Source organism: Lates calcarifer, linkage group LG16_LG22 (assembly GCF_001640805.2).
Source record: "Lates calcarifer isolate ASB-BC8 linkage group LG16_LG22, TLL_Latcal_v3, whole genome shotgun sequence".
Classification (NCBI taxonomy): Eukaryota; Metazoa; Chordata; class Actinopteri; family Centropomidae; genus Lates; species Lates calcarifer.
This window is the reverse complement of record NC_066848.1, coordinates 9991933-10011572: the sequence shown is the minus strand read 5'-3', so window position 1 is coordinate 10011572 and position 19640 is coordinate 9991933. Positions and strand designations below refer to the sequence as shown.

Sequence of the window (19640 nt, the reverse complement as noted above, 5' to 3'; positions counted from 1 at the left end):
GAGAACAAAAAATGTCGAGCCCAGTCTGTCTATTCATTTCCTCTATTGGGAGATTAATGAGAAGAACAGCGCTGTCTCAAGCCTTTTGTGACAGGCTTCAAAGTCCTTGTACAGGAGGACTCATGTCTGTTTGTCTGAGGAGTTCACACAGGCTGGCGTTCATTCGCGTTTACACTGTGGTAGTTGATTTGGGAGGTTAGCACATGATCAAAACTATATGTTACAATTATCCCCTCATTTATTGCCCGTTTTCTTTAACACTGATGAAGCGAGCAGATATGATACCATAGATAGCTCATTCAGACCGTTGTGAGATTTAACTCACTCAGCAAGTGATTTAAGTGTTTACAACATCAGACTTGAACGCCAAATGTTGTTTAGTGTGAGTTTGACTTCATGAAGTGAAACCTTTGTGGACTGACTGTGGCTCTGGTGGGGGGTGCCACTAATGAGGAAATGACGTAGATAGAAGAATCTTGTGTCTAGTCATGAGACCTGTGGGTTAGACCGTTTACTACCCTTTCTTATCTAGAACACAAGGAGACATTCATTGACAGGAGAATTTAATATTCTGGCTCCTGTCTATCTCTCAGACATTGGATCTATTTTCAGTCCATCCAACCCCTGTATACTCTGCTTATCATTTAGATATTTTAATGATATTTTATATGGTAACAATGGATCTTATCATATAGAAACCAGATATATTGTCACATGTCACCTCAAATTCATCTTGCATGCACACATCTGTCCCACACAATGATTAACACAAGGATTGTAAGGCTGCCTTCGTGGAGCAAAGGGATAAGTAATATGTGTCCTGAGAAAAATGGAAATGGAGTGAAGATGAACAATGCAACCTCAGCAGGACCTCTATATACAGTACTGTATGTATAATAAAGCCCTATAACTATAAATTTAACTTCATATGAAATCTTGAAATTGAACAGAATCCTGGGTTTCGCAGCTGTTCTCCTGTGGCTCCAGCCCCAGTCTGTGCAGTCTATGAAAGACCAGTAAAATCTCTTGTGACAGCATGAACTGTGCCAATTTCTTATCATATGACTGACACTGCAAACAGAATCAAACAATCACGGCAGCTGTCATAGCATTTTGCTTGAGAGCTTTTTTACTGTAAGGTTGACTGTGTGTGTGCGTTTACACCTTTTATCTTAAATCTTAAACAAAACTGGCTTTTCGCCTCTAAAACATGCTGTAGGCTACTTATTTAGGCCATAAGAACAGCGTCTAAACTGCTGGACTTTAAAGACTATAAATTAATAAACTCAGGATTCACAGCTGAAATCTAGCTTTGCTAACTTTGTTTCTCCATTCTATTGCTGTGATTAAGAAAAGCTTAATTTTTTCTTCTGTTTTAAAAAAAAAAAAACTGTGAAAGCTGACAGTTGCTCAAGTGCATGTAAATGCACTGACTGTCACTCATTGTTCTTTCCTTGTGCTAATTTTAGTAGAGAATTGCGTATCCATATATCAGCACTGTGTATTCTGTCGTTCATTTTCATAATTAATTTGTTCATTCTTAGCTGATCACGTATGCTGTCAGACAGGGACATTTCTGTCTTTAGACCTCTTCCACGGACACAACCAGAGACAATTAAGACAGGTCCAGATGTGAAACAAACACGTCATCTTTGTAGAAAATGTCACATTTTCATCCACAGTACAAGTGTGTTGCATTTTCCAGGCAAGTAATCATATCATTTCAGAATCTCACCACTTGTTCCTGGCCTATGCTTATCAGTAACAGAAATAAAAATTCCCAAACCATGAGAGATGTAATGAATTACTCAAAATGCCTTGTCAGCCAGAAATACAAACTTTTTTCAAACTTTTTTTTTCTTTTCTTTTTTTACTTTACTTTACAACTTTAAATTACTTACTGACTTTGTGATCAACACCAAACTCTAAAGGAAAATCTTCCATTTGGTGATGAAGACAAAAACACACACTAGCATTTCTAAACATCCATGTTTCATGACTACACAAAGTTAGGAGAAAGTAAAGGAAGAATTTTTGGGCAAACTTTTTTTTTTTTTTTTTTTGGTGTACACAGCCGGCGGAGTGGTGTGTTTGCTTTACATGGCTTTGATTAAAGGTTTTGAGAGAGAGGAGACATTTCTTTTGCTTTATGGCTCTCTTTGCCAGCTTGGCAGCAGCACTAGCATTTAAATGCCCATTAACAACCTTTTAACTGTCAAGATCTTTTGAAATATGGATATTTGCTTTCCTCACTGCTTCAGAGCCACCAAACATTACTTTTAATAGCGCAAGTGTTGGTATTAATATGTTCCTTCATGAGCAGTAGGCTAGCCGCATGTCATTCTAGTGCAAAGGAGTTTGCCAATGATGTCTGATTAGGAGTGCAAGGGGAGATTAATAGATGTTTCTTCCCCTCATTTGTTATCACTCTTTCAGTGCATTGACTGACTACAGCATGTGATAAATAGAGGGAAGCCTCTGCATTTCCTGAGTGTGACACTATCTATCTACTCGTCAGCCCAGCTCCGTGTTGATGCGATGTCTCCTCTGACAGCACATCCAAAGTCAGCTGCCTAGTCCTGTGCAATTTCAGCAGCGGAGGGGGAAGGTGTTTGGGATCTGCATTTTAATCCTGGCCTGTTTAATGTTTGCCCCCTGACAATCTGGGCCAGACATCATTTTAATGGTATGTACAGTGATAAAGCCAATAAAATGTCAGAATGATTGATAATCTGAGCATTATAGCAATATGACTTTCCAGTTCTCCTCTGCGCTCCAATGATGGTTTCCAAATTGAATTCTTTATGTGTGCACGTGCGTGTGTGTATGCATGCACATTCACATTGCATGCATGTGTGTGTCTTTGCTAAACCTTAGGTGAGAAGAAAACAGAAGAAATCTTGTTAGTTTCTAGTGAATCAGTTTTTAGTGCTTATGCAATACATTATTTCCAAAATAACAAAGCATATCGGCTGAATAGATTATCTCAGAAGTTTTTGGCCTGCTTACTGTATTTGTCTGGAAAATATGGATTGGAGTGAGAGCAATTATAAGGAAGATTACCATATTTCCTCTGTTAAATAAATGATATGAAATCTTGCTTTCCTCTGAGTGTCAGACGCTGTGAATGTATGAACCAGGCCTCTGACACCGGTGTGTGTGTTTCATATCAAAGCTCGCTTATTTTCGTCTTCTGGGGATGGATGGAAGGTGGGGGAGAGGATGCCTGTTCATATCTCTTGACATATGAACTTGTCCAAACACAGGTGGACATTGACATGCCACAGACGCTGGTGAAGCAGTCAAATGTTACAACTGTATTTTGTCATTAACCCTTAGATTTGAATGTTGTAAATTTTACTTTCTCTCTTTATGGTATTTGTTTGTAATGTTTTAACAGTCATTTTCCCACTGGTGCTTGTTTTCATCCTTTTAAACAGTAACCTGTCTTTTCATTTAAAGTTGTAGGCTCACCTTGACTCTTATGGAGAGAGATCAAATAGCTCCAGTTCATTGATTTATTGCTTGCTATTTGCAAACCAATAGCAATTGGTTTGAGATTGACAACACATGTAGGCCTGTAGTGCAGTCAGTGTCTCAGTGGACCTATGAAACAGCTCCTTTTATCTCCGGCAAAGTCAGAGCAGTCCTGCCTCTGACTGGCAGTCATAGAAAGCTCTTTGTTTTATGTAAATGGTGATTGATGACATGTCTGGCACAGCCTGCAGTTTTTGACAAAAAGTATTGATGGCTGCTCTCAGTAAAGTGTTAGTCCAGGTGACAGAGCAATCCATTTTAAGATGAATGAGAAAGAGAGAGAGAGAGAGAGAGAGAGAGTGAAAAAGAGGGAGGAAGAGAGAGAGAAGCAGAGAGTGAGACTGAAACAGGAAAGTCATCAGCACTTTCTGGGAAGAGTTACGTGTTTGTAACACAAGTTCTGTGATCACAGGCTTTCAAGTGGTATACACACACACACACACGCACACACACACACACACACACTGACCGCTTTAGTTAATGTGGGTCGTGTGACAATTTTAGCAGCAATACCCAGTGCCACAGTGCTGTAATGTCAACAGAAACCATTCAGTTTTACTTCTAACAGTTGGACTTTTTTCTTGCCAAAAAGAACACAGCATGCATTATCATCTCCTGCCATCTTTCCTTCAGTTGCCTAATAGTGGGTCTGTCTTCATTCAGTACAACACCTACTGTAGAGGTTCAGAGAAGCTTAATCACTGATTAGAGAAAAACCTATACATACACTAAAGTAGATACAGTAAAGTAGAATGTACAACACATTGAACAAGTATGGAAGAGAAAATGTCCCACTGGCCAACCATGGTACTGCAATAAATCCTGCTTGGTGTGCTCAGGCAACATTAACATACAAAGGGAAAAATATTTTGGCTACTTGACACATGTCTTGTTTTTGCATGATGTGTAAAATGTCTGTGTTATAAAAATTTAGACATTACAATGTGCTTAGAAAGGCCAAAAAATAATTTGCATATTAGTGAACAACATTAGCTGTATTGAGTCAACTGATTACCTAGGTAGCTAATGCTATCTGCAAATAGATCAGGCAGATGTTTTGAATCACAAGAGGCAGGAGCAGATGAATTAGTGTGCAGTGTGAGTTTTCTGCTGTCTGTGGTGATACTTGATTGATTGTTAAAGCATGAATGTATGGACTATACTGTATTTTCAAAATATGCAGCCTTGCACAGGAGGTGCAGGTCTTATAATATCTTTGCTTAACTGACTTGCGCACAAGTCCTAAAAATACTTAATCTTCCATGTGTCATGTAAATGTATTAAACTTTGTATTTGTATTAAACTGAGTCATTTCCAACTTCAAGAAAAGATTAAAGCTTAGAGATGATTACATCTTTTTATTGATTTTTTTTTTACACAAAAACATACTTAATATTTTTGCTAGCCAATGGTATGACTGAGCATATTGCAGCATTTAGGTTTTAAAAAATAAAGAACATCGTTGATTTGGATCAACACTGAAACATGCTTGGCATTCCCGATACTAATGCTTTTATGCTGATGACTAAAATAGGCCCCTAAAAACGTGCCCTATGAATGTAAGCAGTAAATGAAAAGCTCTCATACCTTGTTAAAATATACCTGTCTGTCAGTTAAGGCTCATTTAGTGCCTGTGGGACTCAGCCACTGGATTTGTTTGAGTTGGATAATGGGTCCATGATCCACAGGGGCAACTCCATCCCCTGTACTCCATCTCTCCTCTCTGACTTTAGGATGATGAATGTGAATTTACATTTGCACTATATGCTCTTAAACTCTACAGTAATGTAATTTCACTAATGGAGCCACTATCAAAGAGAAGTTTACTTTTGGATCTATGTAGTGAGGAATGTTCAGAGGATGAGCCAGCCAGAAACTGGTGGATAACAGACAAGTCTGCAAAAAACAAGTCTGCATATGTGAAGAAAATCTATAACAAAAACTACTCCAAAATGGACCTGGTGCTGACGTGTGTCTGACAGAACCAGATTTAACAGATGCTTCAAGGGGACCTTAACCCATGAAATCACGCTGTCCTGCATCCAGAGCCCCACCCTCTAACTGCTGTATAAATAGATTCTCGTGACAGGGTAATTCATCTCTGGCCATGAAAACATCAGCTTTAAAAGACAGCTCGCTGAGACCCTGCGCTTGTTAGGGGCCAGATCAGCAGCCCAGATGCCTGGGATGTAAACTCATGAAGAGAAGATTAATTTATCTGTCATCCCTGACTTTGACAGTTGTTGTAAATTTGACTCTGGCCTCTGCACACAGAAGGGAGGGGGAGGGGCTGAGAGAGAGGGGGGGGCGAAAGGAGAGACGAGTAAAGATATGGAGAGCAGTGTGAAGAGGGAGGATGGCATTAACGAGGGAGGGGTAAGGTAGGGGTTGAGCGTGTGTCAAAAATTTCTACGCAGAGTATTGACAAGAAAGCTCACTCACTCTGTCTCTGCTGGTGTGCATCTGGATTACATCTACAGCCCACCTCTCCAGATAATGTGTTTGGAAACCTATTGTTAGGAGAATGTTTGGCAGGGATTTCAGCCAACCTTCGCTGCCCCCCTCTCCCTCTAAAAGCACCGTTCTTCCTCACCAATTGTTTCTCTACTGCTCTTTTCAAGATGGTGGCCACATAAGGCACGCTGGAAAATGAGTAGTGGTGGTGTCAGGGAAGCCATTTGGGGTCTGATTGATGGTAGCAGGCGAACCACAGCGGCCATGTTCTCTGATCTCCTTGTGTGCGAGCCGTGCCTGGCGCTCCCTGAGAAACAGGAGAAGTTTTTTTTAAAGTTAATGCTGCTGCCAGACATATTGCATTAAATTTCTCATCATATCTGTGTCAGTGTTTCAGAAAATAGATGATGAATTGGGATGCATGAGATGTTTATAATCTGAGAAGAAGATGAGCTGGTTTTGGAAGAAAAATGGGAAAAAAAAATATATTGATGCGATCATCAGAATCGTGGTTACAGTGGCCTGGATAATGTACTGTAAAGCTAGTATTTATTTTTGACTTGAATTAATAATTGTCATCATAATTCAGTTGGCATACATGGATTAATAAAGTATTGGGTTTTATTTTCATGTCAAGAACTGTAGATGTAACCTGAATGATTTACAGGATATAGCCCAAATCACATAATTGTACGTTTCTCACTTCAAGCAGTTCTAAGGAATAGCAGCTGACTGTTTTTAAAGTTTTGTGTCCAACCACTCTTTTTTTCCACAGATCTTGATGCCAATGAAGCTGGACTTTTTCAGGATTTATAGAGCTACAGATGTGGATGTAGTTATGGCCTTCAGTGTAGATACAAGACTGGTGCTGTCAATAAAGAGCCATATGAATTATGATGTCTCTTGGCTTGATTTGACCCTTCTCTCTTTCCGTAGGGTTGTCATTATATTTGCAGCAACCATTCTTTCTACTTACACACACAGTATGTTGCTAAATTGTTCTCTCTGGGCATTTTAGGAGACTTCGCTTAAATAGTCCACATCCTGATTGGATTTGTTGTGTGTTTGCAAGTTTATACATAGAGTCTGGCGTTAAAGCAAATCAGTTAAATTTGGTTATAAGTTATCAACACCTCCTTATATGTCTGATTGGACCTAGGGGAAGTGACAAATATAGCCCTGGAGATCTTGAGCTTTTATTGTGGATTAGCATGCTAATGGGGTTTCGACTTGATTTGACAGAGCTCGCTTCCCCCCGGAGAGGGACAGCCTCGAGCCAGCAAGAGGGGATCTGTATGGGGGTGAGCAGGGGAAAAGGAGGGGGAGAGGGAAGAGAAAAGGGAAAGTGGGTAAAAAAAAAAAAAAAAACGAGGGCCGTATTTGTGGGTGGATGGGGGAGAAAAGGGGGGTGGGGGGTTCTGGGGAGTGTGGAAGATATTGCCAATTAGCATGTGGAAGAAAAAAGGCTCTGACAGGAGTGGTAACCCAGTCATGATAAATATGGTGACTTAACAGTCTCTCCTCCTCCCCCTTTGTCTCTCAGACCCCACAGCTGTGGACTTAAGAACTCTTTTCACCTAAAAGGAAATCAGAAGATAATCCCAAGTTTGATGTTAGGAGAAACTTTGAGTCGGAGGGGAAAAGGGGTCACTGGTGTATAGGGCAACGGGTTTAAGCTGTAAACCCTTCACAAAAGGTTCTGACAGAGCGAGTTCCTCCCAATCTCTCTGAGTGTATTTGGAAACTTCTGAGCACCTTCTCCGTGCATGACTAAACCTACTGAAGAATAGGCAGATAAGGGAACTCGCCCAGCTTGAAAGCAAAAGTTTAATTTCCCTACGAAAACAAATATCTGGTATCAATCAACGAGGCGGAATTGAATCCTCTCACGTGTTCCATGTTTGTCAAAATTCCCCAGGATGATGTAAATAGCTACCTGAATTTGACTGACACTCCTTTTTCATAGTTTTGTCAACTTCAGTTGCTGGTATTGTTGGGATTTTTGGCATCTTATACCAAGAGGATAATGAAATTAACTCAAGATTTGTCTGGATATACCCCAGAAAGACTTGATTCAGCTCATTTTTTCTCACTGAGTTAATATGCAGAGATGTTCTTGAGACTTTAGTAAGTGAAGTGGGGCATATCACTTTGCTGTGCTGTACATTTTCATTGTCTCCCATTGAGAAAGATGAAGGAGACAATGGAGCTGATCAACCACTTTACCTGCTAAGCATCTTGCAGGGTCACAGTTTTCCATTTGTATTGTCTCTTCCTCAAAGGTTGGTAACATATTAACACTAAGAATTAGAAGAGAACACAATAAGAATTATTGTCTTGTGCTATCAAGTTCTCTCTAGGTTAACTTGCATGTTATTCATATGACCAAGTCTTTTCATTCCAAACTATGTGATGTACAGATGTAAAAGTCATCAGTCCAATTTCATCTAAGCTACGCACATAAAAAATGGCTCGACCATCTCTTGACTGCCTTTCATTTCAAGGACAAAGCTGCAGTACATTAGCTGTCTGTGTGAAGAGATAATACCTGTGCTGATGATGGCAGCTGACCTTGAGGAGCTTAGATGACAATAACCTTGCCATCATCCCTTGAACCCCAGTTCTCCCAGCTGGGGTGTGCGTGTGTACACTTACACACCCGCGCACGCATACACACTCAGATGCATAAACACACAGCGTACGTGCCATATTTTTGACTTGCTGAAACCCACACAGCAAATGACCTCTCCTCCTTTCCCAGACAGTTTCATGCGACTGGCAACTGCAGTATTGCTTTAGAGCACATTTGCTTACCATAAGAATGTAATTTTCAGTGATAAGGTCCTGGAACTTGGCAGGGGCTGTGTGTGTGTGTGGGGGGGGGGGGGGTGTCCGTCGTTGTGTGCCAAAGCTCCGGTCCTGGATGATCCAGGGGCTTGCCCTGAGGGACAACTCAGGGCTGAGTGGGCCAAAGTAATGTCATCCTGCGGAAAAATGATTAATCTATCCCTGTCTGTCCTTTATTTCGCTAGCAAGGAAGGATGCACAGCAAAATGCAGTCAAATAAGTGCCTCAGTGGCGCATATGTAAATTTCATTTATATCACATTAGGCTATTGCTAAATTGCCTCATCATTATAATTTAGGGGTAATTTAGAATTGAGACAAGGGAAATAAACATATTTATTTAATTTAGCAAAATAATGTGAAATAAACACGTTTTTGTGCAGGAGTTTTCTGGACACAGTTTGGTCAGAGCACCAGTTGGAAGTGTTCAGCTGAGTCGCAGGGGATCTCTGTACCCTTTGAGGGGCCATGTACAGTGCACATAAAGTACCCAGGGTGAATATCAGAGCTGAGAGCCTCACCATAAATACCCAGGTCAGAGCTGTCAGCCAGAACACTTCTCCTCGTAGCCTGTCTTTTTAGTTTTAATCCACTCATCATGGGGTGAGTGAGAGAGAGAAACGGATACAGGCTGAGGCGGTGTGGTATAGTACAGGAACAGATTGGAGAGAGCAAGAAAAGTAGGAGAAAAACATACTCTGAAGTGTGTGTGAATCCATAATAGCGCCACTTAATGACACAAACTATCTTCCCTTGCTGTCGGAGAGAGGCTAGGCTTCCTCCGAGCCTCAGACGGCCCTCTGTTACAAAACAGAAGACAGTAGGGCTTTGACAGCTCCAAGTGTCTAGGGCCAGGGAAATAATTGATAGCAGGCTGCCTGCATCCAAGGTCCTTTAGCAGTAATTGCAAGCAGAATCTGACTCTCTGATCTCACCAGTGGTATTGGCTATGCCAGAACAGCCTGGCTTTGACAGATTGCCTTCCTGCAGTAATAACTTAGGCATGTTCCCTGTTTTCTCACACAAGGCCATACAGCGCTGTCTCTACCACAGAACTAGCCCAGAATCATCAGTGATTATTTTAGATGTGTATTTTTCTCTTAGCTCTTGGCAGATTTTTATGACAGGATGCTCTTCGAGTAATGGTTTTGCCTGCAGCCAACTGCCCTGTACATTGTTTTCCACTGTGATTTTTCTTTTTTTTTTTCCTTTTCTTTCTTTTTTTTTTTTTTACCTCTTTCTGAAATTATTGGAAATAAATTTAGTACTGTGCACATGTTAACATACATTTGCAAGACAGAAAGCATTCAGTGGACTTTGTGAAAAACACAGAGATGTGACAGAGTTCTTTTATTTGTAATTGCCTCATGAAATCAGACATTTATTAGCCTTAAAAGGAATGTAATAACTGTGACCGATCAACTGTGCTCCAAAAATCTTTTAGGTGAAGGGAAAAAAAAAGGAATTTCCAAACAGTTTCCGTTGCCATGGTTCTTGCCCTGAATGACAGCCTGAAGGCTTTATGGCCTTTTGAGGGATAGTCCTCTTCCCCCCTTCCCTTCCCTCATCTCCTTGTCTCCTCTCCCTCCTCCCCTCTCGCACTCAGTGGCGCTCTTCCATGCTCACTGTCTGCACTGTAAAGCACTCAGGGATTTATTGTCAGCTGGAGTTTCCTTGATGGGGTGTAATAATACTGTGCCTTTCTCACCCGCTAAGGTGGTAGAATCCCCTCCCTCTGCCGATGAGAGGACCCCCGCGGGCTGCCCTGTGTGCGCCTGTGTTCTGTGGCAGACTTATAAGCCTGGCAGCTCCACCCCATGGCTGTCCAAACAAGGTTTCTCAACAGGCGCCCACATCAAAAAGAGCAGTGTATGGGGGCTGCAGGAAAGTGAAACGGCAGGATGTTGCCTCTAGTTATTTATTTATCCGGCTTTTCACAAACAGAAGAAAAGAGTTAAAAGCATGTGAGCCCTTTTGGCGTGGTAAGGTTTTTTTTGTTTTGTTTTTGTTTAATGTTTTGGCAGTAAAACAGTGAATTCTTGCTACTGCTAATTACAGTTGAGTAGTTTTGTGTTCGGAGTTGCCAGAAATCATTCCAGGCAGAGTGTAGTGAGTGTAAACACTAAACTGATTTCTGAATGAAAATCATTAAAGGAATTGAAGTGTAAATAGACACGATCCCCATGACACCCTCCCGTAGGAAATGTGATACTGTGGTTAGTACTCTACTGCCAATGTCTGCCACTTAATCTAATTTAATCTTTAAATAAAGGCTTAAATCAATGCAAATAAACATTAGTAAATGAATCTGGGAATAACATGTGGGAAAGATATCAAACACAATGTGAGGAAAGTTAAAAGTCCCTAAATGCCTCAAAGCACACTCACAGCTCAGCAGGCGAGCTGCAAAGGCAGCTGCTGGATTATATAAATAGAAACTCCCTTCACAAACCCGCAATTAATAAAAGATCCTTTGAGTGATCCTTGAAACAGGGGAGGATATGATCGAGCAGACAGTCAGGTCAGGGCAGGATAAACTGGTCTCAGCTCCCTGTCTTCTGCAAGAGCTCGGTGGCAAGATGGATGGGTGCGTCACGCCGCTTTGAAATGTCTAAACATAGACGTTTTAGAGGTGGATGCAATGTGAAAATGTAAATAAACTTTATCGGAACTCGGGGTCAGGAGGAGGTTGGATTTATGGTTTTGGCATTCACCCCTAGGCCCATCCGTCATCCCTTTGCCCTACCAAGCCCCTCGGTCCCAGCTCCTGCTCCTTGAGCCAAGTCCCTCCCCAATCACCACCCCCGTCCTCCCCACCCCGCACCCTGGATCACAAGACCCTCAGCTGAACTACAGCCGACCTGCTGGATCCAAGGCCAGCTGGGATTCAGATGCCATAATAAGAACCATTCACTGCCTTTAATGATTGTGTGACTATTGGGCAGGCCTTTGTATCACCCTTTCTTTCTGTCTCTCTGGTTATCTTTTTTTAAAATCAGATTTTCTTTATCTCATTTGCTCTTAATTTCTTTGTTGCTCTCTCAGTCCTTCCCCATACCTCTCATTTCTCTGATGTTTCAGGCTGCTGAGGGAAGTGACTTGTGCGCCAGCGTCACTTGGGAGGTCTTGAGGGACATGTCGAGTTTAGGCTGTCTTCCCGACTGGAGCGGCGTCACACCAGAGTCTGTGTTCACTTATTTACCACACCAATGCTTGTCATGCCAATGTTCCCAAATTATCAAGACATAACAGGACGCCTGTCATCAACTGTGATCTCACAGTAAAAACATCTGACTATTGCTCTATTGCTGTTTTGTTTTGGGTAAATAGACAGTAAACAGCTGTCAGAAACATATTACAGCATTCATTTTAACATTTTTTTTTCATCATGCACTGAAGTGAATTATACACATTTGCTGTCCATTTAAAGGCGATAATGTAATCAACATTTAATCCACAGTAAATTAAAATTCTGCATATGAGTAAAATAAAGCATGTAATTAAGTCAGTTATTTACTAGGATTATCCTTTAGCACTGTTGCATATTAAGCATCATCAAGTTGTCAACATTTTGTGTAAGCATCAAGATTCTTGTTTTACAATGCAGATAATTAAAATTTCAGTATTTAGAGAATATTTTAGTGTGTATAATGTACAATATACTTGATATTATAGTGTAATTATTTAATGAAGACACACATAGATTATGTGGCCTGCTGATAAATGTACAAAAGTTTAATGGGGGATAAATAAAAATCCTATTCAGCTTCACACATTGCACTTCATTCAACACGACTTACTAGAAACAAATCCTCAGCTGATGTGCGGCTGCGGCTCCAATTATGGCAGGCAAACAATCCAGCGGTACCTTTTTCAATAGCTGAGTTCGTGCACTTGTCCCGGCATTAGAATACGAGAGGACACCTGCCTTAAATGACTGAGGGTCAGCTGGGAACCACTTTGATCTGTGTGACAGTTTGACTGCCTCGATGGGAGTGGCACTGATAATCCCTTTGCTTAACTCGTGCTTTTTGGCCCAGCCGGGGTCCTGTCCAGGGATAAAGCAGTGGGCTAAGTCTTAATCAAACAGCAGGGTCGGTGGCTGCATGAAGGGAAGGGTCTTTGAGGGTTAGAGTGCGGAAGGGCACATTTAGGACAGGGATGAATACACACAAATGGAGGATTAGAGTGTTTTGCCTACTTGCAAATAGAAGAGGTTTAGCAGGCAGTTCTCCAATATTGAAAGAGTAAGTCAGTGAGTTTAGGAAAGCGGGGAGTTGTTCTCTTCCCCACAGACCTGAGTTCATAAAGCCAGTTCGCGAGCCAGCCGTGATCCACGCTGCCAACGAAAATGTGTATCCACTCAGTGGTGTTGCACACTGACTTTCTGATAATTGTGGCAGTCAATCTTAGTTTAATGACCCATGCCCGTCTGCAAAAAAACACATAATACCAACTGTCAGATCACATGCAAACAGTGCAGTTTCACATAAAACAGCCTGCTCTGCAGATTCGCCTGCTCCCAGTCGTTGCCTATAGCAATCCGACACCGATCACAACCCGGCGCTAAACAAGCACAAGGAGTGTCATCGGTCAGTTATGTGATTCCTGTTTAACAGTGGGAGCATGCCGAGCCCAGCATGGATGAGTTGTAATGGAGAGACTGGATGACCCCTTTTGCTGTTATCACCTGATCTGCTTCTCATTGTCCCTTAAAGTGAAGCCAAACACAGTAACAATGAGAGGAGTGTTTGTCTCTAGTGTTACTTCACCGTGTTTTATCTTAATGAATTGTTTACAGAAAGCGTGGGAGCAGACTGGGGCTTCAGCAGCTATAATAGCCATATGTCAGCAGCATGTCAAGCCACGTTTTTGAATTTAAAGAAACAGGTAAATTTATAGTAAACTAATCGTCTCATTTATGTTTACATCTGTGAAGAAGTGGTTCTGCTTTTACCAGTCATGACAGAGAAGCCATCATCCCTGTACAAATGAGAAAGACAACTCATTTAGAGTTATAAACCCCTTTCTCTGTTTGTCACTTCTATTGATTTTCTTCTGCCCCCGTCTCTCATAGTTTATATCTAGCTATAAGATATACTCTTGAAGAGGATTTATTGAAGCTATAGGCCTTGCCCGCCAGGTCTGCCATTATCAACAGATGAAAGGCAAAGGGGAGTGGGGAGTGGGGGGGTGGGAGTGGAGGTAGGGCCACTACAACAGTGCGGTATTGGATATTGTTTAAATACCGTAAAAAGAGCCTGCTCATTTACCCAGTGAGAGCCTTGAGAAGCAGACTGATGTGATAATCCTGTGAGTAGCAGGTGGTGCTGCTTTAATGTTGGTGTAAAACAAAATTGCACTTTTCCATTTTTGGTCCAGTCTTTATAATCTCTAAATGAGACGATTGATCGCCTGTTGGCAAGAAAATGGTATCACCAGTTCTTATTCAAAGAGGACCTGAGGAGAGGATGATGGTATATCGGCAGGAAAGGGGAAAAAAAAGCCATATTGTCTTTTTCTACTCTCTATCCTCTATCTTTTTCTCTTCCCCTTTCAGACTGGGCTGTCAGGAGTGAGGAAGAGGAGGAGGAGGAAGCAGGCCTTTTTTCTTCTTCCCCCACCACTTCCGAATTACCTGCTGGGTCCGAGCTCTTTTATGCTCTTGTTGTGACAGGTAGATTTATAAGGCTTGAAATTTGTACAAATCAGTTGTCATTCAGCGGCAGCTGTCAATGTGTCAAGCTGTCAGGGCCTGCTGTGAGGGAGATGCCTTAGGGGGCTGAGCGAGGGGGCAACCGCCCAGAAAAGAAAATGAGTTCAAACAGACCTGAGAAGCTCCTCTATTCCACAGGCCTCCCTGCCCCTGTGGAGACGCCATCGATTTCTCTTGATGTTGAGCAACAGCGCGCCCAAAAATGACACGCCACACCGCGCTCAACCCAGTCAGGCTGCGACATGCCAACGCGTGCTGCGCCGATCCCCTCAATCTGCAGACGCCTCTCATTCTCTACTAAATGGCTGGAAATCTGTAATCTCTCTGAGGAGGGAGAACACCAGAGTTGTGTTTAGAGATTGTTTGCAATGGCTGTCTTGTTTTTTTATGTGCTGCTTAAGTAGCTGAAATGGAAATCTCTCAGAGGAGAATGACAAGCGTGTTTAAAGATTGTTGTCGGTTGTTGTCTTGTTTGCTTGTTTTCTCTGGCCTTGTCTCTGCGTGGGCCTGCCTGCGTGTGATTGGCGGGCCTGCTGGGGCAGTGATGGGCATGACAGCCTCTCTCAGTCAGAGGACCCCAGGTGACACACACCTTCTCCATCCTCTATCCTTCTGCACAGTCTTCACAGAGGAATGGGAGAGACAGGTGCTGAAACCAGTGTGAGGTGTGTGGAAACAAAAGACAACAGCTGACAGAGAAGCTGTGCCGTGCGGCAGTATACATGCCGAGGTGTGGGATGACACAGATATGCTCATATTTCTCTTGTACACATCTTTGTGTTATTATTGGTGCTGTTGTCACATTCAGTCTGAAGGAGCAGATGGAGACGAACTGGTTATTATTGATAACACATTATTAGCACACTGTCAAGTCTGTGATTTCAAGTCCATAATCTTTGTCTTAGATTTTAAGTAGATGTGTAAAAATATAACTAATCATAATAGTAGTAGAGGTTTAACTGTTTTCTAATATTCCTGTCTTCATTTTCACCCATAGTCTCATATAGGCTAAATTGTTGTTTTTGTGTGTGTCTTAATGTAAGGCTTTCTTTCTTCTTATTTTTATTCAGTTGACTTGTGAAACACATTCAAGATGTGTCATACATCTCCTTTCTTTTCTTTCTCACTAAACACTGAAACCATTGTCTGCAGAGTCTGTGTTTCGACTTAATGATGTTGTCACATTTGTTGTCAGCATTTTGCAGTTGTGAAACAGTACATGTTGTTGATATTCAAGGTTTTTGTCACCCTGCCCCTCCAATTTAATGACAACAACATTTAAAAAAAAAAAAAAAACAACCTCTCAGCGGAACAGCACTGTTTACATCCAGGTGTGTTAGCCAAGTTTGTTTTCACACCCCTCGTGCCTATGTTTGTTATGTATCACAGCCAAACACCCTCCCCTGAGATGGACCAAGTACGGCCCGCTGAATCTGATTCAAAGCTTTGACCAGAGCTTGAGGTGTCAAAGCACATGGAGCCTGAAAATGAACATGAGGGGAGGGATTTGAATTCTGCTTGAGAGGTGGTTAATTTGAAAGCTGAGGACTCAATTTCTTTACATAGCATCCAGCACTGCTGACCTGGCTTCAGTCCAGACACTCATCTAAACATGTGTGCACACAGGCACAGACGTAGACACGCATCAGAGCTGCATGGCTACACCGTAATTAGCCTGATGAGGTTTCGGGGGATTGTCCTAGCAGATTTATCATCTCCACCTGGCAAAGCTGAGTCCCTGAAAGAAAAGGTTTCACGGGACACTGTTTGGAAGGTGACACTAGCTCAACAGCCCTGCAACAAGGGGCGAAATATTAATCAAAGTTTTCCATGCAGTTATTAACAGCTGCTGGCCTTGGCCTCTGCGTGGGTCCTGGCATGTGTGTGTGTTTATTGTGTGGCAACGAGCAGCAAGTTAGTCCACAGAGAGATGAGTGTGACGTGTCTGAGTTTGTCTTGTAAAAATGCAGCTGTCCAGGACATGACAGCTACAGCGTTCGAGGGGCCATTACGGGGTGTAGAACATTTCCTGGGAAATGGCTTGAAAAATGACAATGCAGCCTGTGCAAAATTAATTGCTACACAGTCCCCATAAATAAGTCAAAAAGCTTTAAGAGAGGAACAAAGTAGAGCAGCGCTGGTTATCCATTGATCATAAAACAAGAGAACAACATAAAATCTTATGCATCAATAATTTTTATTATTTTCTTTTCTCAGTAATTAGATTTTAGATACAATTTCATGTTTGTGCTGTGCCATTATATTTCACTTGCCTCACTGTGGGTTATTGTTTTACTATGGAAACTAGTGGCTCTCTAAGAACTGTAGTAACATATTGACATTGGTTCTGTGAGTCAGTCCTTCTGTCCTCTGTGACCTTTGTGACTCCAGCTTGTAAAATGTGGGGTATTTGTACTTCAAACGGCCAGCTTTGGTTTGCAAATGAAATCTTAAATGTGCCCTGGCCTCACCCATTTAGTTGCAAATTAACAGTTCATTGTTAGGAAGCTGTTGGCGCATGTTTGGCAAACGGTTTTCATGTAATGAATAGCTTATGCATGTCATTCATTTATAAGGCAAGGGTAGTGAAAAGAAAAACATCTTTTCATTTACAATAAATAATAAAATAATAAAAATTTTATAAGCTGCAACATATTTATTTGGTAACTCTGGTGTAGTTGCTAATGTAGTGCGTGCCAGTACTTCTGTATTTGTAGTATGTTCCTAACAAGTTGTGAAATAGCAAGTTTTATTATGTTAGTCTACTATATCTGTTACAGTGTCATTATATTATATTTTAGGAGCAGTGCAACCAAAACATTCCCATGACTTTCAGATATGATATAATTTATATACTAAAGTTAAATCAGAGCAGAAGAGCCAGATTTTTGTTGTTCACACAGCCCTGTCTTTTTATTTCTTAATTCCTGCACATAAAAAAAGCGAGTTGAGAGATAAACACTGCAGCCGAGCAGTTTGTTCTGCAGTTATTGTTTTCATGTCTTGTTTCTCAGCGAGCTTTTGTCTGATTTAGTAACAGGCATATGTTATTTAATAGGAAATTAATTCTCACCCCCACCGCCTACCCCCCAGTAAATCAGGCATGTAAACCAAAAACCTGAACACAGTGACTAATTAGAATCAAAAGGGCTGGAATCCATAATGGGTCTCCTTCACTCAAAACACTACTCTATAATTGGCCATAAATAAACCCTTGCTGTTTTTGTGTGAGCTGTAAACAGCTGAATGCTTCAATTAAGCAGAAATATACCCACGCCATGTTAAATGCAGGGTGCTTGGGAGCTGCTGACATATGGATATGATCTGTGCCCCCCCCGCCCCCCTGCTCCAAATTCAGGCCTTATTTTGTAGAGTGCGTGAGAAGCACAGATAATTTCTTTTTGCCGGTGTAATATTATAGTGACTCATAAATAGATGGTTACCCTTTCGGTGCTAAAAGTTTTCATTAAAGACGCCTGAGATTTGTTATTGACACCACGGGTTGCCTATGCAGGGAAACAGTAAAATTTATCAGTGCTCTTTTCCTCACCTAATAAATCATCTAAACAGGGCAGACCATATGGCAGATAAGACCTTGGAAATGTGGCTTCGGCATGCGAAGAGTCAAGTTGCTTGAAATCAGGAACGATCACAGACTGCTCTCTCCCTCTCTCCTCTCTCTCCTCCTCTCTCACAGAATATCTCCCAGTTATTTTACACGCCATTTTCTTGTTCACCTTATCACCTCTTTGTCACTTGTTTTTTTCACTTTCCCCCAAGAAGAAAGAGAGAAGCAATTCCTGTGTGTAAAGGACTAGGAGTAGATAACTCTCTCTCCTCCCTCTCTCCGTTTCTCTCTCTCTCACTCTCACTTCCACCTCCCCTCCTCCTCCTCCTCCTCCTCCCTCTCCTCCTCTCCTCCCTCCCTCCCCACCCCCCTCTGCCGAGAGGGTCCTGGGAGGTGCACAGACTGATGGGAGAGGATGATATATGTAGCGTCTGTGTCCCGGCTCTCCTCTGGCCCTTTGTCATTAATCATAGCCATTAGCTTTTCTCACTGCAGCCTTGTCTGTGCACTGCTATGAAAAAGCAGCCTTTTCTCTCATATCCCACACCAAGAGAGCCTGCTAATACTTCTGCCTCACTGTCACACGGCTGCATTTTCAGCACACGGCAGACAACTATTGTAATGTATAAAACGGACCTTATATCCCAAACCTGTGATTCTTCACCAAGCAGGGCAGGGAAATATGTGAGGAATTATTGAGTGGCTGTAAAGTAGAATTGATCGCCAGTATTGATTTTTGCCGATATACTTTCTCTTTTTCTGCCCTGTGTACCTTTGTTGGTGTTTTGCCTGCCTTTGCAGTGCAGCCCCCCCCCCCCAATATACTGACAGTTAAAATCCGCATTGACTTAACAATAAAAAAAAAACAACACTCTTCAAATGTGGCTACATCTGTGTTGGACTGGTTTAAACTGGACCACAATGGACTTGGCTTTGTGCAAGGCTGTGGGGAGTGTTTGGATGGCCAACGTGTGAGCTAATGAGAATAAACAGCTGGCCACTGTGGTGACCATCTAGTGTAATAGAGATGTATGGCCACCGGCTCCTGCACGCCTACTCCTCCAATCCCCAAACTGTGCCTGACAGATATACTAAAGCCTCATCAGTCTAGTCCCAGTCACACCAAACACACACACACACACACACACACACACACACACACACACACACACACACACACACACACTCACTTACCACGCACACATGCTTGTGCGTCATACAGGAACACAGACATGCATACAGGCCTAAACTCACAGGCGAAGCACTACAGACCTGGTGCAGTCACAGTCCACATATCCACTTGCTCTCACACACATATACACACACACACACACACACACACAGGCACAGAGCCAGCACTTTCCACATTAGAGACTCAACCCTCTTTTTCTCATTTCCCTAACTGTATCATCCATACTGTACCTAATGAAATGATTGCAAGTAGTTATTGCTGACTTATTATCTAGACACACAGCTTTATCAAAGTGCTGCATTGATTTAGTGGACTGTGTCGCCCAGA

At 42.0% G+C, this 19640-nt stretch overlaps 1 protein-coding gene and 1 long non-coding RNA gene across 2 annotated transcripts in view; both read left to right on the top strand.

The window, feature by feature from the left end:
- The window catches only part of lrmda (leucine rich melanocyte differentiation associated), a 198123-nt gene that overhangs the window by 17570 nt on the left and 160913 nt on the right, over positions 1-19640 (top strand).
- LOC108897256 (uncharacterized) lies at positions 10105-12608 on the top strand. The gene is made up of 2 exons (XR_001963256.2): positions 10105-10819; positions 11919-12608. It is a non-coding gene; the product is annotated as an uncharacterized LOC108897256 (long non-coding RNA).